Raw genomic sequence first — 27058 nt, 5'->3', positions numbered from 1 at the left:
GAGACACATGAGAGAGAGAGAGAGAGAGAGAGAGAGACACATGAGAGAGAGAGAGCGAGACACATGAGAGAGAGAGAGCGAGACACATGAGAGAGAGAGAGAGCGAGACACATGAGAGAGAGAGAGAGCGAGACACATGAGAGAGAGAGAGAGCGAGACACATGAGAGAGAGAGAGAGCGAGACACATGAGAGAGAGAGAGAGCGAGACACATGAGAGAGAGAGAGAGCGAGACACATGAGAGAGAGAGAGCGAGACACATGAGAGAGAGAGAGCGAGACACATGAGAGAGCGAGACACATGAGAGAGAGAGAGAGAGAGCGAGACACATGAGAGAGAGAGAGAGCGAGACACATGAGAGAGAGAGAGAGCGAGACACATGAGAGAGAGAGAGCGAGACACATGAGAGAGAGAGAGAGAGCGAGACACATGAGAGAGAGAGCGAGACACATGAGAGAGAGAGCGAGACACATGAGAGAGAGAGCGAGACACATGAGAGAGAGAGAGCGAGACACATGAGAGAGAGAGAGCGAGACACATGAGAGAGAGAGAGAGCGAGACACATGAGAGAGAGAGAGAGCGAGACACATGAGAGAGAGAGAGAGCGAGACACATGAGAGAGAGAGAGAGCGAGACACATGAGAGAGAGAGAGAGAGAGAGAGCGAGACACATGAGAGAGAGAGAGACACATGAGAGAGAGAGTGAGACACATGAGAGAGAGAGAGAGAGAGAGAGAGACATAGACATAGAGAGAGAGAGAGCGAGGCACATGAGAGAGAGAGAGCGAGACACATGAGAGAGAGAGAGCGAGACACATGAGAGAGAGAGAGCGAGACACATGAGAGAGAGAGAGAGCGAGACACATGAGAGAGAGAGAGAGTGAGACACATGAGAGAGAGAGAGAGAGAGAGAGAGAGCGAGACACATGAGAGAGAGAGAGCGAGACACATGAGAGAGAGAGAGCGAGACACATGAGAGAGAGAGAGCGAGACACATGAGAGAGAGAGAGAGCGAGACACATGAGAGAGAGAGAGAGAGACACATGAGAGAGAGAGAGCGAGACACATGAGAGAGAGAGAGAGCGAGACACATGAGAGAGAGAGAGAGAGCGAGACACATGAGAGAGAGAGAGAGAGAGAGAGCGCGCGAGACACATGAGAGAGAGAGAGAGAGAGACACATGAGAGAGAGCGAGACACATGAGAGAGAGAGAGAGCGAGACACATGAGAGAGAGAGAGAGCGAGACACATGAGAGAGAGAGAGAGCGAGACACATGAGAGAGAGAGAGAGCGAGACACATGAGAGAGAGCGAGACACATGAGAGAGCGAGACACATGAGAGAGCGAGACACATGAGAGAGCGAGACACATGAGAGAGCGAGACACATGAGAGAGAGAGAGAGAGAGAGAGCGAGACACATGAGAGAGAGAGCGAGACACATGAGAGAGAGAGAGCGAGCGAGACACATGAGAGAGAGAGAGAGAGCGAGAGACATGAGAGAGAGAGAGAGCGAGACACATGAGAGAGAGAGAGAGAGAGCGAGACACATGAGAGAGAGAGAGAGAGCGAGACACATGAGAGAGAGCGAGAGCGAGACACATGAGAGAGAGAGCGAGACACATGAGAGAGAGAGCGAGACACATGAGAGAGAGAGAGCGAGACACATGAGAGAGAGAGCGAGACACATGAGAGAGAGAGCGAGACACATGAGAGAGAGAGCGAGAGCGAGACACATGAGAGAGAGAGCGAGACACATGAGAGAGAGAGCGAGACACATGAGAGAGCGATCGAGACAGATGAGAGAGCGAGCGAGCGAGACACATGAGAGAGCGAGCGAGCGAGACACATGAGAGAGCGAGCGAGCGAGACACATGAGAGAGAGAGCGAGCGAGACACATGAGAGAGAGAGAGAGAGAGCGAGACACATGAGAGTGAGAGAGAGAGTGAGACACATGAGAGTGAGAGAGAGAGTGAGACACATGAGAGTGAGAGAGAGAGAGAGACATAGACATAGAGAGAGAGACAGAGAGAGAGAGAGAGAGAGGCACATGAGAGAGAGAGAGAGGCACATGAGAGAGAGAGAGAGCGAGACACATGAGAGAGAGAGAGAGCGAGACACATGAGAGAGAGAGAGAGCGAGACACATGAGAGAGAGAGAGAGAGAGAGAGACACATGAGAGAGAGAGAGCGAGACACATGAGAGAGAGAGAGCGAGACACATGAGAGAGAGAGAGCGAGACACATGAGAGAGAGAGAGCGAGACACATGAGAGAGAGAGAGAGCGAGACACATGAGAGAGAGAGAGAGCGAGACACATGAGAGAGAGAGAGAGCGAGACACATGAGAGAGAGAGAGAGCGAGACACATGAGAGAGAGAGAGAGCGAGACACATGAGAGAGAGAGAGCGAGACACATGAGAGAGAGAGAGCGAGACACATGAGAGAGAGAGCGAGACACATGAGAGAGAGAGCGAGCGAGACACATGAGAGAGAGAGAGAGCGAGACACATGAGAGAGAGAGAGAGCGAGACACATGAGAGAGAGAGAGAGAGAGCGAGACACATGAGAGAGAGAGAGAGAGAGCGAGACACATGAGAGAGAGAGCGAGACACATGAGAGAGAGAGCGAGACACATGAGAGAGAGAGCGAGACACATGAGAGAGAGAGCGAGACACATGAGAGAGAGAGAGACACATGAGAGAGAGAGAGAGAGCGAGACACATGAGAGAGAGAGACATGAGAGAGAGGGAGGCACATGAGAGAGAGAGAGCGAGACACATGAGAGAGAGAGAGCGAGACACATGAGAGAGAGAGAGAGAGACACATGAGAGAGAGAGAGAGAGAGAGCGAGACACATGAGAGAGAGAGAGAGAGCGAGACACATGAGAGAGAGCGAGACACATGAGAGAGAGAGAGAGAGACACATGAGAGGGAGAGAGCGAGACACATGAGAGAGAGAGAGCGAGACACATGAGAGAGAGAGAGCGAGACACATGAGAGAGAGAGAGCGAGACACATGAGGGAGAGAGAGCGAGACACATGAGGGAGAGAGAGCGAGACACATGAGAGAGAGAGAGCGAGACACATGAGAGAGAGAGAGCGAGACACATGAGAGAGAGAGAGCGAGACACATGAGAGAGAGAGACATGAGAGAGAGGGAGGCACATGAGAGAGAGAGAGAGCGAGACACATGAGAGAGAGAGAGCGAGACACATGAGAGAGAGAGAGAGCGAGACACATGAGAGAGAGAGAGCGAGACACATGAGAGAGAGAGAGAGCGAGACACATGAGAGAAAGAGAGAGAGGGAGGCGCATGAGAGAGAGGGAGGCGCATGAGAGAGAGCGAGACGCATGAGAGAGAGCGAGACGCATGAGAGAGAGAGAGAGTGGGACACATGAGAGAGAGAGCGAGTCACATGAGAGAGAGAGAGCGAGAGACATGAGAGAGAGAGAGAGCGAGACACATGAGAGAGAGAGAGAGAGAGCGAGACACATGAGAGAGAGAGAGAGAGCGAGACACATGAGAGAGAGCGAGAGCGAGACACATGAGAGAGAGAGCGAGACACATGAGAGAGAGAGCGAGACACATGAGAGAGAGAGAGCGAGACACATGAGAGAGAGAGCGAGACACATGAGAGAGAGAGCGAGACACATGAGAGAGAGAGCGAGAGCGAGACACATGAGAGAGAGAGCGAGACACATGAGAGAGAGAGCGAGACACATGAGAGAGCGATCGAGACAGATGAGAGAGCGAGCGAGCGAGACACATGAGAGAGCGAGCGAGCGAGACACATGAGAGAGCGAGCGAGCGAGACACATGAGAGAGAGAGCGAGCGAGACACATGAGAGAGAGAGAGAGAGAGCGAGACACATGAGAGTGAGAGAGAGAGTGAGACACATGAGAGTGAGAGAGAGAGTGAGACACATGAGAGTGAGAGAGAGAGAGAGACATAGACATAGAGAGAGAGACAGAGAGAGAGAGAGAGAGAGAGGCACATGAGAGAGAGAGAGAGAGAGGCACATGAGAGAGAGAGAGAGCGAGACACATGAGAGAGAGAGAGAGCGAGACACATGAGAGAGAGAGAGAGCGAGACACATGAGAGAGAGAGAGAGAGAGACACATGAGAGAGAGAGAGCGAGACACATGAGAGAGAGAGAGCGAGACACATGAGAGAGAGAGAGCGAGACACATGAGAGAGAGAGAGAGCGAGACACATGAGAGAGAGAGAGAGCGAGACACATGAGAGAGAGAGAGAGCGAGACACATGAGAGAGAGAGAGAGCGAGACACATGAGAGAGAGAGAGCGAGACACATGAGAGAGAGAGAGCGAGACACATGAGAGAGAGAGCGAGACACATGAGAGAGAGAGAGAGCGAGACACATGAGAGAGAGAGAGAGCGAGACACATGAGAGAGAGAGAGAGCGAGACACATGAGAGAGAGAGAGAGAGAGCGAGACACATGAGAGAGAGAGCGAGACACATGAGAGAGAGAGCGAGACACATGAGAGAGAGAGCGAGACACATGAGAGAGAGAGCGAGACACATGAGAGAGAGAGAGACACATGAGAGAGAGAGAGAGAGCGAGACACATGAGAGAGAGAGACATGAGAGAGAGGGAGGCACATGAGAGAGAGAGAGCGAGACACATGAGAGAGAGAGAGCGAGACACATGAGAGAGAGAGAGAGAGACACATGAGAGAGAGAGAGAGAGAGAGCGAGACACATGAGAGAGAGAGAGAGAGCGAGACACATGAGAGAGAGAGAGAGAGCGAGACACATGAGAGAGAGCGAGACACATGAGAGAGAGAGAGAGAGACACATGAGAGGGAGAGAGCGAGACACATGAGAGAGAGAGAGCGAGACACATGAGAGAGAGAGAGCGAGACACATGAGAGAGAGAGAGCGAGACACATGAGGGAGAGAGAGCGAGACACATGAGGGAGAGAGAGCGAGACACATGAGAGAGAGAGAGCGAGACACATGAGAGAGAGAGAGAGCGAGACACATGAGAGAGAGAGAGCGAGACACATGAGAGAGAGAGAGAGCGAGACACATGAGAGAAAGAGAGAGAGGGAGGCGCATGAGAGAGAGGGAGGCGCATGAGAGAGAGCGAGACGCATGAGAGAGAGCGAGACGCATGAGAGAGAGAGAGAGTGGGACACATGAGAGAGAGAGCGAGTCACATGAGAGAGAGAGAGCGAGCGAGACACATGAGAGAGAGAGAGCGAGCGAGACACATGAGAGAGAGAGAGCGAGACACATGAGAGAGAGAGAGAGAGCGAGACACATGAGAGAGAGAGAGAGAGAGCGAGACACATGAGAGAGAGAGCGAGACACATGAGAGAGAGAGCGAGACACATGAGAGAGAGAGAGCGAGACACATGAGAGAGAGCGAGACACATGAGAGAGAGAGAGAGAGCGAGACACATGAGAGAGAGAGAGAGAGCGAGACACATGAGAGAGAGAGAGAGAGAGCGAGACACATGAGAGAGAGAGAGAGCGAGACACATGAGAGAGAGAGAGAGAGAGAGTGAGACACATGAGAGAGAGAGAGAGTGAGACACATGAGAGAGAGAGAGCGAGACACATGAGAGAGAGAGAGAGCGAGACACATGAGAGAGAGAGAGAGCGAGACACATGAGAGAGAGAGAGAGCGAGACACATGAGAGAGAGAGCGAGACACATGAGAGAGAGAGAGAGAGCGAGACACATGAGAGAGAGAGAGAGAGCGAGACACATGAGAGAGAGAGAGAGAGCGAGACACATGAGAGAGAGAGAGAGACATGAGAGAGAGAGACATGAGAGAGAGAGAGACATGAGAGAGAGAGAGACATGAGAGAGAGAGAGACATGAGAGAGAGAGACATGAGAGAGAGAGACATGAGAGAGAGAGGGAGGCACATGAGAGAGAGAGAGCGAGACACATGAGAGAGAGAGAGCGAGACACATGAGAGAGAGAGAGCGAGACACATGAGAGAGAGAGAGAGCGAGACACATGAGAGAGAGAGAGAGCGAGACACATGAGAGAGAGAGAGCGAGACACATGAGAGAGAGAGAGAGAGAGCAAGACACATGAGAGAGAGAGAGAGAGAGAGAGCGAGACACATGAGAGAGAGAGAGCGAGACACATGAGAGAGAGAGAGAGAGACACATGAGAGAGAGAGAGAGAGAGAGCGAGACACATGAGAGAGAGAGAGAGAGCGAGACACATGAGAGAGAGAGAGCGAGACGCATGAGAGAGAGAGAGCGAGACGCATGAGAGAGAGAGAGCGAGACGCATGAGAGAGAGAGAGCGAGACGCATGAGAGAGAGAGAGCGAGACACATGAGAGAGAGAGAGAGTGGGACACATGAGAGAGAGAGCGAGTCACATGAGAGAGAGAGAGCGAGCGAGACACATGAGAGAGAGAGAGACATGAGAGAGAGAGAGACATGAGAGAGAGAGAGACATGAGAGAGAGAGAGACATGAGAGAGAGAGACATGAGAGAGAGAGACATGAGAGAGAGAGACATGAGAGAGAGAGACATGAGAGAGAGAGACATGAGAGAGAGAGACATGAGAGAGAGAGGGAGGCACATGAGAGAGAGAGAGCGAGACACATGAGAGAGAGAGAGCGAGACACATGAGAGAGAGAGAGCGAGACACATGAGAGAGAGAGAGCGAGACGCATGAGAGAGAGAGAGCGAGACACATGAGAGAGAGAGAGAGTGGGACACATGAGAGAGAGAGCGAGTCACATGAGAGAGAGAGAGAGCGAGCGAGACACATGAGAGAGAGAGAGACATGAGAGAGAGAGAGACATGAGAGAGAGAGAGACATGAGAGAGAGAGAGACATGAGAGAGAGAGACATGAGAGAGAGAGACATGAGAGAGAGAGAGCGAGACACATGAGAGAGAGAGAGAGCGAGACACGAGAGAGAGAGAGAGCGAGACACATGAGAGAGAGAGAGAGAGCGAGACACATGAGAGAGAGAGAGAGCGAGACACATGAGAGAGAGAGAGAGCGAGACACATGAGAGAGAGAGAGAGAGCGAGACACATGAGAGAGAGAGAGAGAGAGCGAGACACATGAGAGAGAGAGAGAGAGAGCGAGACACAGAGAGAGAGAGAGAGAGCGAGACACATGAGAGAGAGAGAGAGCGAGACACATGAGAGAGAGAGAGAGCGAGACACATGAGAGAGAGAGAGAGCGAGACACATGAGAGAGAGAGAGAGCGAGACACATGAGAGAGAGAGAGAGAGCGAGACGCATGAGAGAGAGCGAGACGCATGAGAGAGAGCGAGACGCATGAGAGAGAGCGAGACGCATGAGAGAGAGCGAGACGCATGAGAGAGAGCGAGACGCATGAGAGAGAGCGAGACGCATGAGAGAGAGCGAGACGCATGAGAGAGAGCGAGAGTGGGACACATGAGAGAGAGCGAGTCACATGAGAGAGAGAGAGCGAGCGAGACACATGAGAGAGCGAGCGAGACACATGAGAGAGAGAGAGCGAGACACATGAGAGAGAGAGAGAGAGAGAGCGAGACACATGAGAGAGAGAGAGAGAGAGAGAGCGAGACACAGAGAGAGAGAGAGCGAGACACATGAGAGAGAGAGAGCGAGACACATGAGAGAGAGAGAGAGCGAGACACATGAGAGAGAGAGAGAGCGAGACACATGAGAGAGAGAGAGCGAGACACATGAGAGAGAGAGAGCGAGACACATGAGAGAGAGAGAGCGAGACACATGAGAGAGAGAGAGCGAGACACATGAGAGAGAGAGAGCGAGACACATGAGAGAGAGCGAGACACATGAGAGAGAGAGAGACATGAGAGAGAGGGAGGCACATGAGAGAGAGAGAGAGCGAGACACATGAGAGAGAGAGAGAGAGAGAGAGCGAGACACATGAGAGAGAGAGAGCGAGACACATGAGAGAGAGCGAGACACATGAGAGAGAGAGAGAGAGAGCGAGACACATGAGAGAAAGAGAGAGAGCGAGACACATGAGAGAAAGAGAGAGAGCGAGACACATGAGAGAGAGGGAGGCACATGAGAGAGAGGGAGGCACATGAGAGAGAGGGAGGCGCATGAGAGAGAGGGAGGCGCATGAGAGAGAGGGAGGCGCATGAGAGAGAGGGAGGCGCATGAGAGAGAGGGAGGCGCATGAGAGAGAGGGAGGCGCATGAGAGAGAGGGAGACGCATGAGAGAGAGCGAGACGCATGAGAGAGAGCGAGAGTGGGACATGAGAGAGAGAGAGAGAGCGAGCGAGACACATGAGAGAGAGAGAGCGAGCGAGACACATGAGAGAGAGAGAGAGAGCGAGACACATGAGAGAGAGAGAGAGAGCGAGACACATGAGAGAGAGAGCGAGACACATGAGAGAGAGAGCGAGACACATGAGAGAGAGAGCGAGACACATGAGAGAGAGAGAGAGACACATGAGAGAGAGAGAGCGAGACACATGAGAGAGAGAGAGAGAGCGAGACACATGAGAGAGAGAGCGAGACACATGAGAGAGAGAGTGAGACACATGAGAGAGAGAGAGAGCGAGACACATGAGAGAGAGAGAGAGCGAGACACATGAGAGAGAGAGAGAGCGAGACACATGAGAGAGAGAGAGCGAGACACATGAGAGAGAGAGAGAGAGAGCGAGACACATGAGAGAGAGAGAGCGAGACACATGAGAGAGAGAGACATGAGAGAGAGAGACATGAGAGAGACATGAGAGAGAGAGACATGAGAGAGAGAGACATGAGAGAGAGAGGGAGGCACATGAGAGAGAGCGAGACACATGAGAGAGAGAGAGAGCGAGACACATGAGAGAGAGAGAGCGAGCGAGACACATGAGAGAGAGAGAGCGAGACACATGAGAGAGAGAGAGCGAGACACATGAGAGAGAGAGAGAGCGAGACACATGAGAGAGAGAGAGAGCGAGACACATGAGAGAGAGAGAGAACGAGACACATGAGAGAGAGAGAGAGAGAGCGAGACACATGAGAGAGAGAGAGCGAGACACATGAGAGAGAGAGAGCGAGACACATGAGAGAGAGAGAGCGAGACACATGAGAGAGAGAGAGAGACACATGAGAGAGAGAGAGAGAGCGAGACACATGAGAGAGAGAGAGAGAGCGAGACACATGAGAGAGAGAGAGCGAGACGCATGAGAGAGAGCGAGACGCATGAGAGAGAGCGAGACGCATGAGAGAGAGAGAGCGAGACGCATGAGAGAGAGAGAGAGTGGGACACATGAGAGAGAGAGCGAGTCACATGAGAGAGAGAGAGCGAGAGAGACATGAGAGAGAGAGAGACATGAGAGAGAGAGAGACATGAGAGAGAGAGAGACATGAGAGAGAGAGACATGAGAGAGAGAGACATGAGAGAGAGAGACATGAGAGAGAGAGACATGAGAGAGAGAGGGAGGCACATGAGAGAGAGCGAGACACATGAGAGAGAGAGAGCGAGACACATGAGAGAGAGAGAGAGAGAGCGAGACACATGAGAGAGAGAGAGAGAGCGAGACACATGAGAGAGAGAGAGCGAGACACATGAGAGAGAGAGAGAGTGAGACACATGAGAGAGAGAGAGAGCGAGACACATGAGAGAGAGAGAGAGCGAGACACATGAGAGAGAGAGAGAGCGAGACACATGAGAGAGAGAGAGCGAGACACATGAGAGAGAGAGAGCGAGACACATGAGAGAGAGAGAGAGAGAGCGAGACACATGAGAGAGAGAGAGAGCGAGACACATGAGAGAGAGAGAGAGAGAGAGAGACACACGAGAGAGAGAGACACACATGAGAGAGAGAGAGAGACACATGAGAGAGAGAGAGAGAGAGAGAGAGAGAGTGAGACACATGTGATGGGAGTCACTTTAGGCATGGGGGTTGTGGACCCCAAATTCCTTTAGAGAGATTGGGGGGCACCAGGCCCAGCCTTATGGGGCTCTCTTATGTTTAAATCACCCTGCATCTGTTATGGATGCAGGGTGACCAGGAGGGTGGTGAACACCGAAAATATGGGTGGACTACTACAAATGGGACAGTAATATTCAGGAATAATGTCGCCCTTGTAACATGAAGACTTTTGTTCCCTTTGCCATGAGGTTTCTGAGCAGGAAGCCCACTCCTAATATGGTCATCCCAGGAAGTCCTGAGGAGCCGGACTGTCTGGGGTGGCTCCCCATTCAACTATTGTCAGGTGGGCTAATGCTAATGACAGCACCTGTTGTCTGCTAAGGGAGGTATTGACACAGAGTAATGTGTATTCAGGGCTCGTTAGACAACCATTGTTCTGTGTCTGACTATTGTGTACATTTATTGCCCCCTGGGGCTTCTGTCTCCTTGCATTGGTCAAAGTTATCTGACCAATCACTACTGACTCATTTTCAAGCCCTCATTTGCATTGGTCAAAGCTATCTGACCAATGCCTGTTGACTCATTTCAAGCCCTCATTTGCATGGATATTCCACTTTCTGTATAAAGTGTGCTGTGTTCTTCCAATAAATTGTCTTCCTGTTTGAACTTACATACAGCCTGCTTGGTGTTTGTTCTAATGAATTCCGAACGGCACATAGCTATAGTTCGGATCCCGGATCCTTGGTTGACCGAACCATCAGACGATGCGATCTGCAAGCTGACTGACTAGAAACAGAGGAGTGTCGGGAGAGCGGACAGAGCGAGCAAGGGTCTCGTCACATTGGTTGGCAGCGGTGGGATTTGCTCTCCAGTTACCAGGACACTCCAAACCACCACGGTCAATGACCAGCTATGCAGCATGCAGGAGAGCCACGCTGAAAGACTTACCTGAGAGCCGCAGAGGGACCGGTGGGACAAAGAACAAGGCACCCTGATCAGTGAACTAGCCGAGATGGATCAGAGGGGTGGTGATGCAGGACCCTGGTCAGTTGAAGACTTGTTTCAGCAACGAGTTCGAGAGAGGTTGGCATTATATGGTGCTAACCCGTCAGAGACCGCCATACAGAATGCCATTAGAGACATCAAGCTGCAGGATGAGCGACAAGAGAGAGAACGAGAGCGGCAGCATGCGCAGAGAATGGCAGAAATACAGCAATCAGAGAAAACGCCTAAAGATGCAGCGTCCCCATATGAGGAGGAGTTTCACTGGAGGTTGCAGCAACACTTGGTCCAACTGGATGAGCCTGGATCAGAGGAAGCCATACTGGACTGGAGAGATTTCACTCGAAAGGAAATGTGGTATGAGGCCTTAGAGGATGTGCAGTGGAGGCGGAGAGAGAACCTTCCCAGCGAAGAACAGCGGTTCCAGGTATACGTTGCCCTGCGGTTACCTTTCCTAGGACAGCAACCCCCGGAATGAGTGGGTGACGGAGCTAAGGAACCTGATTTGGAAGGAGATGTGGCTGGATGAAGCTTACCGGGCACTAAAGTGGTACGCCACCAGCTACAACCACTGGATGGCTGATGACAATATGCCGGAAGGTGAGGACTATAGTGGCCCGGGCTTGCTGTGGAAGGCCTTTGAGGAGAGGGACTTTGGATGTCCAGCAGAGTGTCGGCGCTGGGAAATCCAGGACACCAGGGAAGCCCTACTGGGTCTCCCCAAAGCGAATGATCTGGGGTCAGACCTGATTAATCTGGTCAGAATGGAGTGGGAACTGGAGCAGGACTACCAACGCCTGATCTGCTCCATTCCACCCCAATCTACCCTGCAAGCAGAGCCGGAGTCCTGGGTGGCAGATCCAGACCCACAACCCTTCAGTTGGAGAGACAGTACAGACTGGTGGTACTGGGAAGACCCACCGATGGCAGGTGGAGATGGGACCGAGGTCTCTCTACTGGCCCTACAGGGAGGCTGGGCAGCCAGCCCAGGTCCCCAGCTACAGCAGGAGTTACCGGTAGCCAAAGGTGTCATCTTTCCTTCAGAGCAGCAGTGTACCTTCCAGGGAGAGGAGACAACTAATCCTTCTCCCCAACCACAGGGAGACAACAGCCCTGACCCCAATGGTGCAGATGGGACCGCAGTCTCTGCACCAGACCTACAGGGATGCTGGGCGGCCGGTCCAGATCCCCAACCTGCCCCGCAGGAATACCAGGAGGAGGAGGTAGGCGATCCCTCCTCTCTACAGCAGACCCCTGTGATGGTGTTCACCATCACTGGAATTTAAGGACAGATGGGTGAGGGGTTGAATTGCTTCATTTTTGTCAGCAAGGTCAATTGTTCCCTTTGCCATGAGGTTTCTGAGCAGGAAGCCCACTCCTAATATGGTCATCCCAGGAAGTTCTCAGGAGCCGGACTGTCTGGGGGTGGCTCCCCATTCAACTATTGTCAGGTGGGCTAATGCTAATGACCGCACCTGTTGTCTGCTAAGGGAGGTACTGACACAGAGTAATGTGTATTCAGGGCTCGTTAGACAACCATTGTTCTGTGTCTGACTATTGTGTACATTGATTGCCCCCTGGGGCTTCTGTCTCCTTGCATTGGTCAAAGTTATCTGACCAATCACTACTGACTCATTTTCAAGCCCTCATTTGCATTGGTCAAAGCTATCTGACCAATCCCTGTTGACTCATTTCAAGCCCTCATTTGCATGGATATTCCACTTTCTGTATAAAGTGTGCTGTGTTCTTCCAATAAATTGTCTTCCTGTTTGAACTTACATACAGCCTTGCCTGGTGTTTTGTTCTAATGGATTCCGGACGGCACATAGCTGTAGTTCGGATCCCGGATCCTTGGTTGACCGAACCATCAGACGATGCGATCTGCAAGCTGACTGACTAGAAACAGAGGAGTGTCGGGAGAGCGGACAGAGCGAGCAAGGGTCTCGTCACAACACATATGAGAGAGAGAGAGAGAGCAAGACATATGAGAGAGAGAGAGGGAGAGCGAGACACATGAGAGAGAGAGAGAGAGAGAGAGCGAGACCAATGAGAGAGAGAGCGAAACACATGAGAGAGAGAGAGCGAGACACATGAGAGAGAGAGAGCGAGACACATGAGAGAGAGAGAGCGAGACACATGAGAGAGAGAGAGCGAGACACATGAGAGAGAGAGAGAGCGAGACACATGAGAGAGAGAGAGCGAGACACATGAGAGAGAGAGAGCGAGACACATGAGAGAGAGAGAGCGAGACACATGAGAGATAGAGAGAGCGAGACACATGAGAGAGAGAGAGCGAGACACATGAGAGAGAGAGAGAGAGCGAGACACATGAGAGAGAGAGAGACACATGAGAGAGAGAGAGCGAGACACATGAGAGAGAGAGAGAGCGAGACACATGAGAGAGAGAGAGCGAGACACATGAGAGAGAGCGAGACACATGAGAGAGAGAGAGCGAGACACATGAGAGAGAGAGAGCGAGACACATGAGAGAGAGAGCGAGACACATGAGAGAGAGAGCGAGACACATGAGAGAGAGAGCGAGACACATGAGAGAGAGAGAGCGAGACACATGAGAGAGAGAGAGCGAGACACATGAGAGAGAGAGAGCGAGACACATGAGAGAGAGAGAGCGAGACACATGAGAGAGAGAGAGCGAGACACATGAGAGAGAGCGAGCGAGACACATGAGAGAGAGCGAGCGAGACACATGAGAGAGAGCGAGCGAGACACATGAGAGAGAGCGAGCGAGACACATGAGAGAGAGCGAGCGAGACACATGAGAGAGAGCGAGCGAGACACATGAGAGAGAGCGAGCGAGACACATGAGAGCGAGCGAGACACATGAGAGCGAGCGAGACACATGAGAGCGAGCGAGACACATGAGAGCGAGCGAGACACATGAGAGCGAGCGAGACACATGAGAGCGAGCGAGACACATGAGAGAGAGCGAGACACATGAGAGAGAGAGCGAGACTCATGAGAGAGAGAGCGAGACTCATGAGAGAGAGAGCGAGACACATGAGAGAGAGAGAGCGAGAGACATGAGAGAGAGAGAGCGAGAGACATAGAGAGAGAGAGAGCGAGACACATGAGAGAGAGAGAGAGAGTGAGACACATGAGAGAGAGCGAGACACATATGAGAGTGTTATATTCTCCGTGTTGTGAGAGACACAGGACTCTGGTCTGGAACAACGGTTGTTTATTCAGGACTCTCTGTACAGCATTACAGGACAGCTCTGCATATCAATACATCTCTACATGTGTCTCCAAGATGGCCGCTCTGCCCCTTGACCCTTGTCATCACTCCTGGGTGGAGCCAGCCTTAAAGTGACAGTACATGTGAAACCCTTCAGGTATAACACCTTCCATCCATCCCTAAAAAAAAAAAAACAAAAAAAAAAAACACAACAAAACGAGAACAGGCATAAAACAGTAACTAATAATTGTCCAATACAGTCCTCAAACTCAGGAGATTTACACGGCTTCTTCCGCGTCCGGATGTAAGAACAACTTCCAGGGACACTATGGGGAGAACATGGCAGCGGATCACTTTCGGTGGGCCCGTCGAAAGTCTCGTAACCGCTCTTGCATTTGAAACCGGTCAGGAGGGCGACAGTGTCGCTGAGGACGGACACCCAGGGCCTCGGGGCCGGAGGAAGCAGGGCTAGCCGGAATGGACACCGGCGGGGCCAAGAGGGGATCCCCTAGCTCAGAGGGTGAGCAGACCTCTGGACCAGGGCTGGAGGGCTCTGTTGGAGCTGAGTTCAAAAGTTCATAGTCTCCCCAAGCATCAGTCTCAATGCCTCCTGATCCAGTAGGAGCAGATCCTTGAGACACTGGAGGTGCAGCCGATGTCAGGGATTCGGGCAGCTGAGAACGAGGACGCAATTGGTCCGCATGCCTTCTGAAAATGGAACCATCTTCCAGGCAGACCCGATACATTTTGGGTCCCAAAGTCTCTGCGACTATAGCAGGAAGCCAACGAGTGTTGGAAGCGCCATAAGATCGAGCCCATACCTTTTGCTGGGCTGTAAACCGGGGAATCTCGTCGTGTTCGACCCTCTTGTCTTGGGACTGCCGTACATGTTCCTGGATCGTTTGAGGGCGGAGCATATCCAAAACAGTCCATGGCTGCCGACCCAAAAGAAGTTCAGCTGGAGTTTTCAAAGTGGTTGCATGTGGTATTGTTCTGTAAGCAGAAAGGAAGGAGTCCAGCTGCTGGGGTGACAGGGACTGTTGTTTACTTGTAGCCACAGTAGCTTTGAAATAGCGTTTGAAGGTCTGTACAAACCTTTCTGCTTGACCATTTGTAGCCGGGTGGTAAGGTGCGGTCAACTTGTGTTTGATGTTGTGGGCAGTCAGGAAACTCTGAAACTCCTGGCTTGTGAATTGTGCACCGTTGTCTGTGACAATTTCTCTGGGGTATCCAAACGTAGCAGCGAGATGTAACAGTATGGAAATCGTCGCCTTAGTCGTTGGCTGGGTAAAAGGAATGACCTCAGGCCACTTTGAATGGGCATCAATAATGATCAAAAAGGTGTGTCCTCTGATCGGGCCTGCAAAGTCCAAGTGTAGGCGAAACCAGGGGACCGTGGGCCAAGTCCAGGGCTGGACGCACCCTCGAGGAGGGTCTCTTGCAGTTTGTGCACATCCAGCACACGCATTCACATATGTCGTGATATCGGAGTCGAGGTTCGGCCACCACACATAGCCTCGGGCCTTTTGTTTCATACATGTGCCCCCGGGATGACCAGTATGTAGCAAGTCCAGAATGTGTCTCCGGAGGGTCTGTGGAACGATCACTCGGTCTCCCCATAAAACACAGTTGCCAGCCACAGTTAATTCCAGACGCCTACGGAAGTAAGGTTCATAATCCTGTGTGACAGTTGCAGGCCAACCGTACCGTACCCAGGAGAGTATTGTCTGAAGGAAGGTATCCTTGGCTGTATGGGCTGCTACTTCCCCGGAAGACAGAAAGGACAGGCTGGTGTAACGACAACTCTTGACAGGTGGAGAAGAGTCTGTTAATGTCCTTGTCAGCCGGGACATGGCGTCCGCATTAGCATTGGCATCATGGCTGCGATACTGGATTTTGTAGCTATATGCTCCCAAGAATAGGGCATAGCGTTGAAGACGGGCCGCAGTCGTCTGGGAGATGCCTTTGTCAGGGCTAAAGATCTGAAGGAGTGGTTTATGATCAGTCAGTATGGTGAATTCCCTACCATACAGGTAAAGATGAAACTTCTTAATTGCCCATATGAGCGCCAGAGCCTCTTTGTCAATGTGAGAGTAATTGCTTTCTGCTTTTGTCAAGGACCTGGAGGCGAATGCCACAGGTTTCTCTGACCCATCTGGTAAAACGTGAGATAGTACAGCCCCTAGACCATAGGGTGAGGCATCACAAGCCAAGGTGAGAGGCCTTTGGAGGTCATAGTGCACGAGCATGCGTGACGCCAACAGCTTTCGCTTGGAAACTTCAAAAGCACGTTGGCATGCAGCCGACCAGTTCCATCTGGAGTGTTTCTCCAAAAGCTTGTTCAACGGAAACAAAGTGTGTGCTAGATCCGGCAGGAATTTGTGGTAATAGTTCAGCAAACCCAGGTATGATCGCAGCTGTTGGACGTTGGTTGGGGCTGGAGCTTTTACTAAAGCATCAACTTTGGCTTCCGTGGTGTGTATACCCTCTGCATCCACAAGGTGGCCACAAAACTCCAATTTAGGTACCCTGAATTGGCATTTCGCTAAGTTCACTTTTAGACCCTGCTCTTGGAGTCTGGCCAACACAAGCTCCACGTTACGCTTGTGTTCCTGGTCCGTCAGGCCCGTGATGAGCATGTCATCTAACAGGCACTGTGTGAAAGGAATGTCTGCCAAAATCTCATCCATTTTGCGTTGCCAAATGGCTGGGGCGGAGGCTACACCAAACACCATCCGATTGTATTCATACAGTCCCTTGTGAGTGTTGATGGTTAGAAACTTATGGGACGAAGGGTGGACCTCAAACTGTAAATAAGCTTGCCTGAGATCAAGCTTGGTGAACTTTTGACCTCCTGCAAGAGAGGCAAAAATGTCATCTACTCTGGCTAGGGGATACTGGTCTATCTCCAGTTGAGAATTTAGTGCCATGCGGAAATCGCCACAAATGCGTAAGTCCCCATTCGCTTTCTTTACTGGTACAACTGGTGATGCCCACTCGCTGTGCTCTACCTTTGAGATGACACCTTGTTCCTCCAGCCGGCTTAGTTCAGCTTCCACACCTGCTCGGAGTGCGAAAGGTACCGTCCGAGCTTTGAAGAACCTAGGCTGGGCATTGGGTTTCAGCCTGAGTCTCACACAGTCATGCTTTATTTTTCCCAAATGGTGATCAAAGATTTGTGGGAATCGCTGTTTCAGGGATTCCACCCATCCCTCGTTATCTCTTGATGTGATGGTCACAGTGTTGCAGGGGTTAATGGCGATGTCTGGCATGCCAAAGTGAGCAATCCAGTCTCTCCCAAAGAGAGGGGGTCCCCCATGTTCTAGGATATACAATGGCATTCTCTTTGTCTGACCCTTGTAGGATACCTGTACTTTCACGTAACCCAGTGGGTGGAGTATCTGCTTTGAGTATGTCTGCAGTTTAATTGGTGTTGGACGGACAGTTGTTCGGATCAGAAGTTTTCTCCATTGTTTCTGGGTGATAACTGAAACTGCTGCTCCTGTGTCTACATCCATCTTGAGTTTCTTTCCTTCCACGGTTACCTCTACAGTCATTGCTGAGGGTGCTGAATGCATATGATGTATGTCCAATCTGTGGAGCACTTCCTCATCCTCTGATTCAGATGACGATGTATATCTTCCCACCATATATGCCTTTGTCCTGGTGTTCAGAGGTTGTTTATTTCGCACCTTCTTACTACGGCAGACTCGTTTCAGATGGCCTGCCTTTCCACAATTATGACAGAGCTGATCCTTAAACCGGCAGACTTTGTGATCATGGTCTGTATTCCACAACGGTAGCAAGCTGACTCCCGGCTTGGTGAGAGTCTATATTTACCGTTAGCTGCAGTTTGCTTGACTGCTGTTCTGAAAACTTCCTCTTTATCCTGGGGGTTCAATCTGCTCTGGGGGTTCAATGCCTCTGTATCTTTCACAGCCATTTCCATCACTGAAGCTATCTCAATTGCCTTTGTAAGGGTAAGGTCTTTCTCTGTTAACAGTCTCTTTTGGCTAGACTCACTATTTAGTCCCATGACAAACTTATCCCTCAGTGCAGTCGGAGAGAGCGAGACACATGAGAGAGAGAGAGAGCGAGACACATGAGAGAGAGAGAGAGCGAGACACATGAGAGAGAGAGAGAGCGAGACACATGAGAGAGAGAGAGAGCGAGACACATGAGAGAGAGAGAGAGAGAGCGAGACACATGAGAGAGAGAGAGCGAGACACATGAGAGAGAGAGAGAGAGAGCGAGACACATGAGAGAGAGAGAGAGCGAGACACATGAGAGAGAGAGAGAGCGAGACACATGAGAGAGAGAGAGAGCGAGACACATGAGAGAGAGAGAGAGCGAGACACATGAGAGAGAGAGAGAGCGAGACACATGAGAGAGAGAGAGAGAGAGAGAGAGAGCGAGACACATGAGAGAGAGAGAGAGAGAGCGAGACACATGAGAGAGAGAGAGCGAGACACATGAGAGAGAGAGAGAGCGAGACACATGAGAGAGAGAGAGAGCGAGACACATGAGAGAGAGAGAGAGCGAGACTCATGAGAGAGAGAGAGAGAGCGCGAGACACATGAGAGAGAGAGAGAGAGACACATGAGAGAGAGAGCGAGACACATGAGAGAGAGAGAGAGCGAGACACATGAGAGAGAGAGAGAGCGAGACACATGAGAGAGAGAGAGAGCGAGACACATGAGAGAGAGAGAGAGAGAGAGAGACACATGAGAGAGAGAGAGAGCGAGACACATGAGAGAGAGAGAGAGCGAGACACATGAGAGAGAGAGAGAGCGAGACACATGAGAGAGAGAGAGAGCGAGACACATGAGAGAGAGAGAGAGCGAGACACATGAGAGAGAGAGAGAGCGAGACACATGAGAGAGAGAGAGCGAGACACATGAGAGAGAGAGAGCGAGACACATGAGAGAGCGAGACACATGAGAGAGAGAGCGAGACACATGAGAGAGAGAGCGAGACACATGAGAGAGAGAGAGAGCGAGACACATGAGAGAGAGAGAGAGCGAGACACATGAGAGAGAAAGAGCGAGACACATGAGAGAGAGAGAGCGAGACACATGAGAGAGAGAGAGCGAGACACATGAGAGAGAGAGAGCGAGACACATGAGAGAGAGAGCGAGACACATGAGAGAGAGAGCGAGACACATGAGAGAGAGAGCGAGACACATGAGAGAGAGAGCGAGACACATGAGAGAGAGAGCGAGACACATGAGAGAGAGAGCGAGACACATGAGAGAGAGAGAGAGCGAGACACATGAGAGAGAGAGAGAGAGCGAGACACATGAGAGAGAGAGAGAGCGAGACACATGAGAGAGAGAGAGAGCGAGACACATGAGAGAGAGAGAGAGAGCGAGACACATGAGAGAGAGAGAGAGCGAGACACATGAGAGAGAGAGAGAGCGAGACACATGAGAGAGAGAGAGAGCGAGACACATGAGAGAGAGAGAGAGAGAGAGCGAGACACATGAGAGAGAGAGAGAGCGAGACACATGAGAGAGAGAGAGAGCGAGACACATGAGAGAGAGAGAGAGCGAGACACATGAGAGAGAGAGAGAGAGCGAGACACATGAGAGAGAGAGAGAGCGAGACACATGAGAGAGAGAGAGAGCGAGACACATGAGAGAGAGAGAGAGCGAGACACATGAGAGAGAGAGAGAGCGAGACACATGAGAGAGAGAGAGCGAGACACATGAGAGAGAGAGAGCGAGACACATGAGAGAGCGAGACACATGAGAGAGAGAGAGAGAGAGCGAGACACATGAGAGAGAGAGAGAGCGAGACACATGAGAGAGAGAGAGAGCGAGACACATGAGAGAGAGAGAGCGAGACACATGAGAGAGAGAGAGAGAGCGAGACACATGAGAGAGAGAGCGAGACACATGAGAGAGAGAGCGAGACACATGAGAGAGAGAGCGAGACACATGAGAGAGCGAGCGAGACACATGAGAGAGAGAGAGCGAGACACATGAGAGAGAGAGAGAGCGAGACACATGAGAGAGAGAGAGAGCGAGACACATGAGAGAGAGAGAGAGCGAGACACATGAGAGAGAGAGAGAGCGAGACACATGAGAGAGAGAGAGAGAGAGAGCGAGACACATGAGAGAGAGAGAGACACATGAGAGAGAGAGTGAGACACATGAGAGAGAGAGAGAGAGAGAGAGAGACATAGACATAGAGAGAGAGGGAGAGAGGCACATGAGAGAGAGAGAGCGAGACACATGAGAGAGAGAGAGCGAGACACATGAGAGAGAGAGAGCGAGACACATGAGAGAGAGAGAGAGTGAGACACATGAGAGAGAGAGAGAGAGAGAGAGAGAGAGAGCGAGACACATGAGAGAGCGAGACACATGAGAGAGAGAGAGAGCGAGACACATGAGAGAGAGAGAGACACATGAGAGAGAGAGAGAGAGACACATGAGAGAGAGAGAGCGAGACACATGAGAGAGAGAGAGAGCGAGACACATGAGAGAGAGAGAGAGAGCGAGACACATGAGAGAGAGAGAGAGAGAGAGAGCGCGCGAGACACATGAGAGAGAGAGAGAGAGAGACACATGAGAGAGAGCGAGACACATGAGAGAGAGAGAGAGCGAGACACATGAGAGAGAGAGAGAGCGAGACACATGAGAGAGAGCGAGACACATGAGAGAGCGAGACACATGAGAGAGCGAGACACATGAGAGAGCGAGACACATGAGAGAGCGAGACACATGAGAGAGCGAGACACATGAGAGAGAGAGAGAGAGAGAGAGCGAGACACATGAGAGAGAGAGCGAGACACATGAGAGAGAGAGAGAGAGCGAGACACATGAGAGAGAGAGAGAGAGCGAGAGACATGAGAGAGAGAGAGAGCGAGACACATGAGAGAGAGAGAGAGAGAGCGAGACACATGAGAGAGAGAGAGAGAGCGAGACACATGAGAGAGAGCGAGAGCGAGACACATGAGAGAGAGAGCGAGACACATGAGAGAGAGAGCGAGACACATGAGAGAGAGAGAGCGAGACACATGAGAGAGAGAGCGAGACACATGAGAGAGAGAGCGAGACACATGAGAGAGAGAGCGAGAGCGAGACACATGAGAGAGAGAGCGAGACACATGAGAGAGAGAGCGAGACACATGAGAGAGCGATCGAGACAGATGAGAGAGCGAGCGAGCGAGACACATGAGAGAGCGAGCGAGCGAGACACATGAGAGAGCGAGCGAGCGAGACACATGAGAGAGAGAGCGAGCGAGACACATGAGAGAGAGAGAGAGAGAGCGAGACACATGAGAGTGAGAGAGAGAGTGAGACACATGAGAGTGAGAGAGAGAGTGAGACACATGAGAGTGAGAGAGAGAGAGAGACATAGACATAGAGAGAGAGACAGAGAGAGAGAGAGAGAGAGGCACATGAGAGAGAGAGAGAGGCACATGAGAGAGAGAGAGAGCGAGACACATGAGAGAGAGAGAGAGCGAGACACATGAGAGAGAGAGAGCGAGACACATGAGAGAGAGAGAGAGAGAGACACATGAGAGAGAGAGAGCGAGACACATGAGAGAGAGAGAGCGAGACACATGAGAGAGAGAGAGCGAGACACATGAGAGAGAGAGAGAGCGAGACACATGAGAGAGAGAGAGAGCGAGACACATGAGAGAGAGAGAGAGCGAGACACATGAGAGAGAGAGAGAGCGAGACACATGAGAGAGAGAGAGCGAGACACATGAGAGAGAGAGAGCGAGACACATGAGAGAGAGAGCGAGACACATGAGAGAGAGAGAGAGCGAGACACATGAGAGAGAGAGAGAGCGAGACACATGAGAGAGAGAGAGAGCGAGACACATGAGAGAGAGAGAGAGAGAGCGAGACACATGAGAGAGAGAGAGAGAGAGCGAGACACATGAGAGAGAGAGCGAGACACATGAGAGAGAGAGCGAGACACATGAGAGAGAGAGCGAGACACATGAGAGAGAGAGAGACACATGAGAGAGAGAGAGAGCGAGACACATGAGAGAGAGAGACATGAGAGAGAGGGAGGCACATGAGAGAGAGAGAGCGAGACACATGAGAGAGAGAGAGCGAGACACATGAGAGAGAGAGAGAGAGACACATGAGAGAGAGAGAGAGAGCGAGACACATGAGAGAGAGAGAGAGCGAGACACATGAGAGAGAGCGAGACACATGAGAGAGAGAGAGAGAGACACATGAGAGGGAGAGAGCGAGACACATGAGAGAGAGAGAGCGAGACACATGAGAGAGAGAGAGCGAGACACATGAGAGAGAGAGAGCGAGACACATGAGGGAGAGAGAGCGAGACACATGAGGGAGAGAGAGCGAGACACATGAGAGAGAGAGAGCGAGACACATGAGAGAGAGAGAGCGAGACACATGAGAGAGAGAGAGCGAGACACATGAGAGAGAGAGAGCGAGACACATGAGAGAGAGAGACATGAGAGAGAGGGAGGCACATGAGAGAGAGAGAGAGCGAGACACATGAGAGAGAGAGAGCGAGACACATGAGAGAGAGAGAGAGCGAGACACATGAGAGAGAGAGAGCGAGACACATGAGAGAGAGAGAGAGCGAGACACATGAGAGAAAGAGAGAGAGGGAGGCGCATGAGAGAGAGGGAGGCGCATGAGAGAGAGCGAGACGCATGAGAGAGAGCGAGACGCATGAGAGAGAGAGAGAGTGGGACACATGAGAGAGAGAGCGAGTCACATGAGAGAGAGAGAGCGAGCGAGACACATGAGAGAGAGAGAGCGAGCGAGACACATGAGAGAGAGAGAGCGAGACACATGAGAGAGAGAGAGAGAGCGAGACACATGAGAGAGAGAGAGAGAGAGCGAGACACATGAGAGAGAGAGCGAGACACATGAGAGAGAGAGAGCGAGACACATGAGAGAGAGCGAGACACATGAGAGAGAGAGAGAGAGCGAGACACATGAGAGAGAGAGAGAGAGCGAGACACATGAGAGAGAGAGAGAGAGCGAGACACATGAGAGAGAGAGAGAGCGAGACACATGAGAGAGAGAGAGAGAGAGAGTGAGACACATGAGAGAGAGAGAGAGTGAGACACATGAGAGAGAGAGAGAGCGAGACACATGAGAGAGAGAGAGAGCGAGACACATGAGAGAGAGAGAGAGCGAGACACATGAGAGAGAGAGAGAGCGAGACACATGAGAGAGAGAGAGAGCGAGACACATGAGAGAGAGAGCGAGACACATGAGAGAGAGAGAGAGAGCGAGACACATGAGAGAGAGAGAGAGAGCGAGACACATGAGAGAGAGAGAGAGACATGAGAGAGAGAGACATGAGAGAGAGAGAGACATGAGAGAGAGAGAGACATGAGAGAGAGAGAGACATGAGAGAGAGAGAGACATGAGAGAGAGAGACATGAGAGAGAGAGACATGAGAGAGAGAGGGAGGCACATGAGAGAGAGAGAGCGAGACACATGAGAGAGAGAGAGCGAGACACATGAGAGAGAGAGAGCGAGACACATGAGAGAGAGAGAGAGCGAGACACATGAGAGAGAGAGAGAGCGAGACACATGAGAGAGAGAGCGAGACACATGAGAGAGAGAGAGCGAGACACATGAGAGAGAGAGAGAGAGAGCAAGACACATGAGAGAGAGAGAGAGAGAGAGAGCGAGACACATGAGAGAGAGAGAGCGAGACACATGAGAGAGAGAGAGCGAGACACGAGAGAGAGAGAGAGAGAGAGCGAGACACATGAGAGAGAGAGAGAGAGCGAGACACATGAGAGAGAGAGAGCGAGACGCATGAGAGAGAGAGAGCGAGACGCATGAGAGAGAGAGAGCGAGACGCATGAGAGAGAGAGAGCGAGACGCATGAGAGAGAGAGAGCGAGACACATGAGAGAGAGAGAGAGTGGGACACATGAGAGAGAGAGCGAGTCACATGAGAGAGAGAGAGCGAGCGAGACACATGAGAGAGAGAGAGACATGAGAGAGAGAGAGACATGAGAGAGAGAGAGACATGAGAGAGAGAGACATGAGAGAGAGAGACATGAGAGAGAGAGACATGAGAGAGAGAGACATGAGAGAGAGAGACATGAGAGAGAGAGACATGAGAGAGAGAGACATGAGAGAGAGAGACATGAGAGAGAGAGAGAGAGAGCGAGACACATGAGAGAGAGAGAGAGCGAGACACATGAGAGAGAGAGAGAGCGAGACACATGAGAGAGAGAGAGAGCGAGACACATGAGAGAGAGAGAGCGAGACACATGAGAGAGAGAGAGCGAGACACATGAGAGAGAGAGAGAGAGCGAGACACATGAGAGAGAGAGCGAGACACATGAGAGAGAGAGAGAGACATGAGAGAGAGAGAGAGACATGAGAGAGAGAGAGACATGAGAGAGAGAGAGACATGAGAGAGAGAGAGACATGAGAGAGAGAGACATGAGAGAGAGAGACATGAGAGAGAGAGACATGAGAGAGAGAGACATGAGAGAGAGAGGGAGGCACATGAGAGAGAGAGAGCGAGACACATGAGAGAGAGAGAGCGAGACACATGAGAGAGAGAGAGAGAGCGAGACACATGAGAGAGAGAGAGCGAGACGCATGAGAGAGAGAGAGCGAGACACATGAGAGAGAGAGAGAGTGGGACACATGAGAGAGAGAGCGAGTCACATGAGAGAGAGAGAGAGCGAGCGAGAGACATGAGAGAGAGAGAGACATGAGAGAGAGAGAGACATGAGAGAGAGAGAGACATGAGAGAGAGAGACATGAGAGAGAGAGAGCGAGACACATGAGAGAGAGAGAGAGCGAGACACATGAGAGAGAGAGAGAGCGAGACACATGAGAGAGAGAGAGAGCGAGACACATGAGAGAGAGAGAGAGAGCGAGACACATGAGAGAGAGAGAGAGAGAGCGAGACACATGAGAGAGAGAGAGCGAGACACATGAGAGAGAGAGAGAGAGCGAGACACATGAGAGAGAGAGAGAGCGAGACACATGAGAGAGAGAGAGAGCGAGACACATGAGAGAGAGAGAGAGCGAGACACATGAGAGAGAGAGAGAGAGCGAGACACATGAGAGAGAGAGAGAGAGCGAGACGCATGAGAGAGAGCGAGACGCATGAGAGAGAGCGAGACGCATGAGAGAGAGCGAGACGCATGAGAGAGAGCGAGACGCATGAGAGAGAGCGAGACGCATGAGAGAGAGCGAGAGTGGGACACATGAGAGAGAGAGCGAGTCACATGAGAGAGAGAGAGCGAGCGAGACACATGAGAGAGCGAGCGAGACACATGAGAGAGAGAGAGCGAGACACATGAGAGAGAGAGAGAGAGAGAGCGAGACACATGAGAGAGAGAGAGAGAGAGAGAGCGAGACACAGAGAGAGAGAGAGCGAGACACATGAGAGAGAGAGAGCGAGACACATGAGAGAGAGAGAGAGCGAGACACATGAGAGAGAGAGAGAGCGAGACACATGAGAGAGAGAGAGCGAGACACATGAGAGAGAGAGAGCGAGACACATGAGAGAGAGAGAGCGAGACACATGAGAGAGAGAGAGCGAGACACATGAGAGAGAGAGAGCGAGACACATGAGAGAGAGAGAGACATGAGAGAGAGGGAGGCACATGAGAGAGAGAGAGAGCGAGACACATGAGAGAGAGAGAGAGAGAGAGAGCGAGACACATGAGAGAGAGAGAGCGAGACACATGAGAGAGAGCGAGACACATGAGAGAGAGAGAGAGAGAGCGAGACACATGAGAGAAAGAGAGAGAGCGAGACACATGAGAGAAAGAGAGAGAGCGAGACACATGAGAGAGAGGGAGGCACATGAGAGAGAGGGAGGCACATGAGAGAGAGGGAGGCGCATGAGAGAGAGGGAGGCGCATGAGAGAGAGGGAGGCGCATGAGAGAGAGGGAGGCGCATGAGAGAGAGGGAGGCGCATGAGAGAGAGGGAGGCGCATGAGAGAGAGGGAGACGCATGAGAGAGAGCGAGACGCATGAGAGAGAGCGAGAGTGGGACATGAGAGAGAGAGAGAGAGCGAGCGAGACACATGAGAGAGAGAGAGCGAGCGAGACACATGAGAGAGAGAGAGAGAGCGAGACACATGAGAGAGAGAGAGAGAGCGAGACACATGAGAGAGAGAGCGAGACACATGAGAGAGAGAGCGAGACACATGAGAGAGAGAGCGAGACACATGAGAGAGAGAGAGAGACACATGAGAGAGAGAGAGCGAGACACATGAGAGAGAGAGAGAGAGCGAGACACATGAGAGAGAGCGAGACACATGAGAGAGAGAGTGAGACACATGAGAGAGAGAGAGAGCGAGACACATGAGAGAGAGAGAGAGCGAGACACATGAGAGAGAGAGAGAGCGAGACACATGAGAGAGAGAGAGAGCGAGACACATGAGAGAGAGAGAGCGAGACACATGAGAGAGAGAGAGAGAGAGCGAGACACATGAGAGAGAGAGAGCGAGACACATGAGAGCGAGACACATGAGAGAGAGAGACATGAGAGAGAGAGACATGAGAGAGACATGAGAGAGAGAGACATGAGAGAGAGAGACATGAGAGAGAGAGGGAGGCACATGAGAGAGAGCGAGACACATGAGAGAGAGAGAGCGAGACACATGAGAGAGAGAGAGAGAGAGAGACACATGAGAGAGAGAGAGCGAGACACATGAGAGAGAGAGAGCGAGACACATGAGAGAGAGAGAGAGCGAGACACATGAGAGAGAGAGAGAGCGAGACACATGAGAGAGAGAGAGAACGAGACACATGAGAGAGAGAGAGAGAGAGAGCGAGACACATGAGAGAGAGAGAGCGAGACACATGAGAGAGAGAGAGCGAGACACATGAGAGAGAGAGAGCGAGACACATGAGAGAGAGAGAGAGACACATGAGAGAGAGAGAGAGAGCGAGACACATGAGAGAGAGAGAGAGAGAGCGAGACACATGAGAGAGAGAGAGCGAGACGCATGAGAGAGAGCGAGACGCATGAGAGAGAGCGAGACGCATGAGAGAGAGAGAGCGAGACGCATGAGAGAGAGAGAGAGTG

The 27058-nt window shown here is 51.7% G+C and overlaps 1 protein-coding gene across 1 annotated transcript in view; it reads left to right on the top strand.

Moving 5' to 3' along the window:
* Positions 1-27058, top strand: part of LOC309547397 (uromodulin-like) — an 879146-nt gene that overhangs the window by 293475 nt on the left and 558613 nt on the right. The gene's annotated exons all lie outside the window — the stretch shown is intronic.

Source organism: Pelophylax lessonae, assembly GCF_965119305.1.
Source record: "Pelophylax lessonae genome assembly, chromosome: 2".
In the NCBI taxonomy this organism is placed as follows: domain Eukaryota; kingdom Metazoa; phylum Chordata; class Amphibia; order Anura; family Ranidae; genus Pelophylax; species Pelophylax lessonae.
Note: the sequence above shows the minus strand (reverse complement) of the source record. Positions and strands in the feature narration are given on the sequence as shown.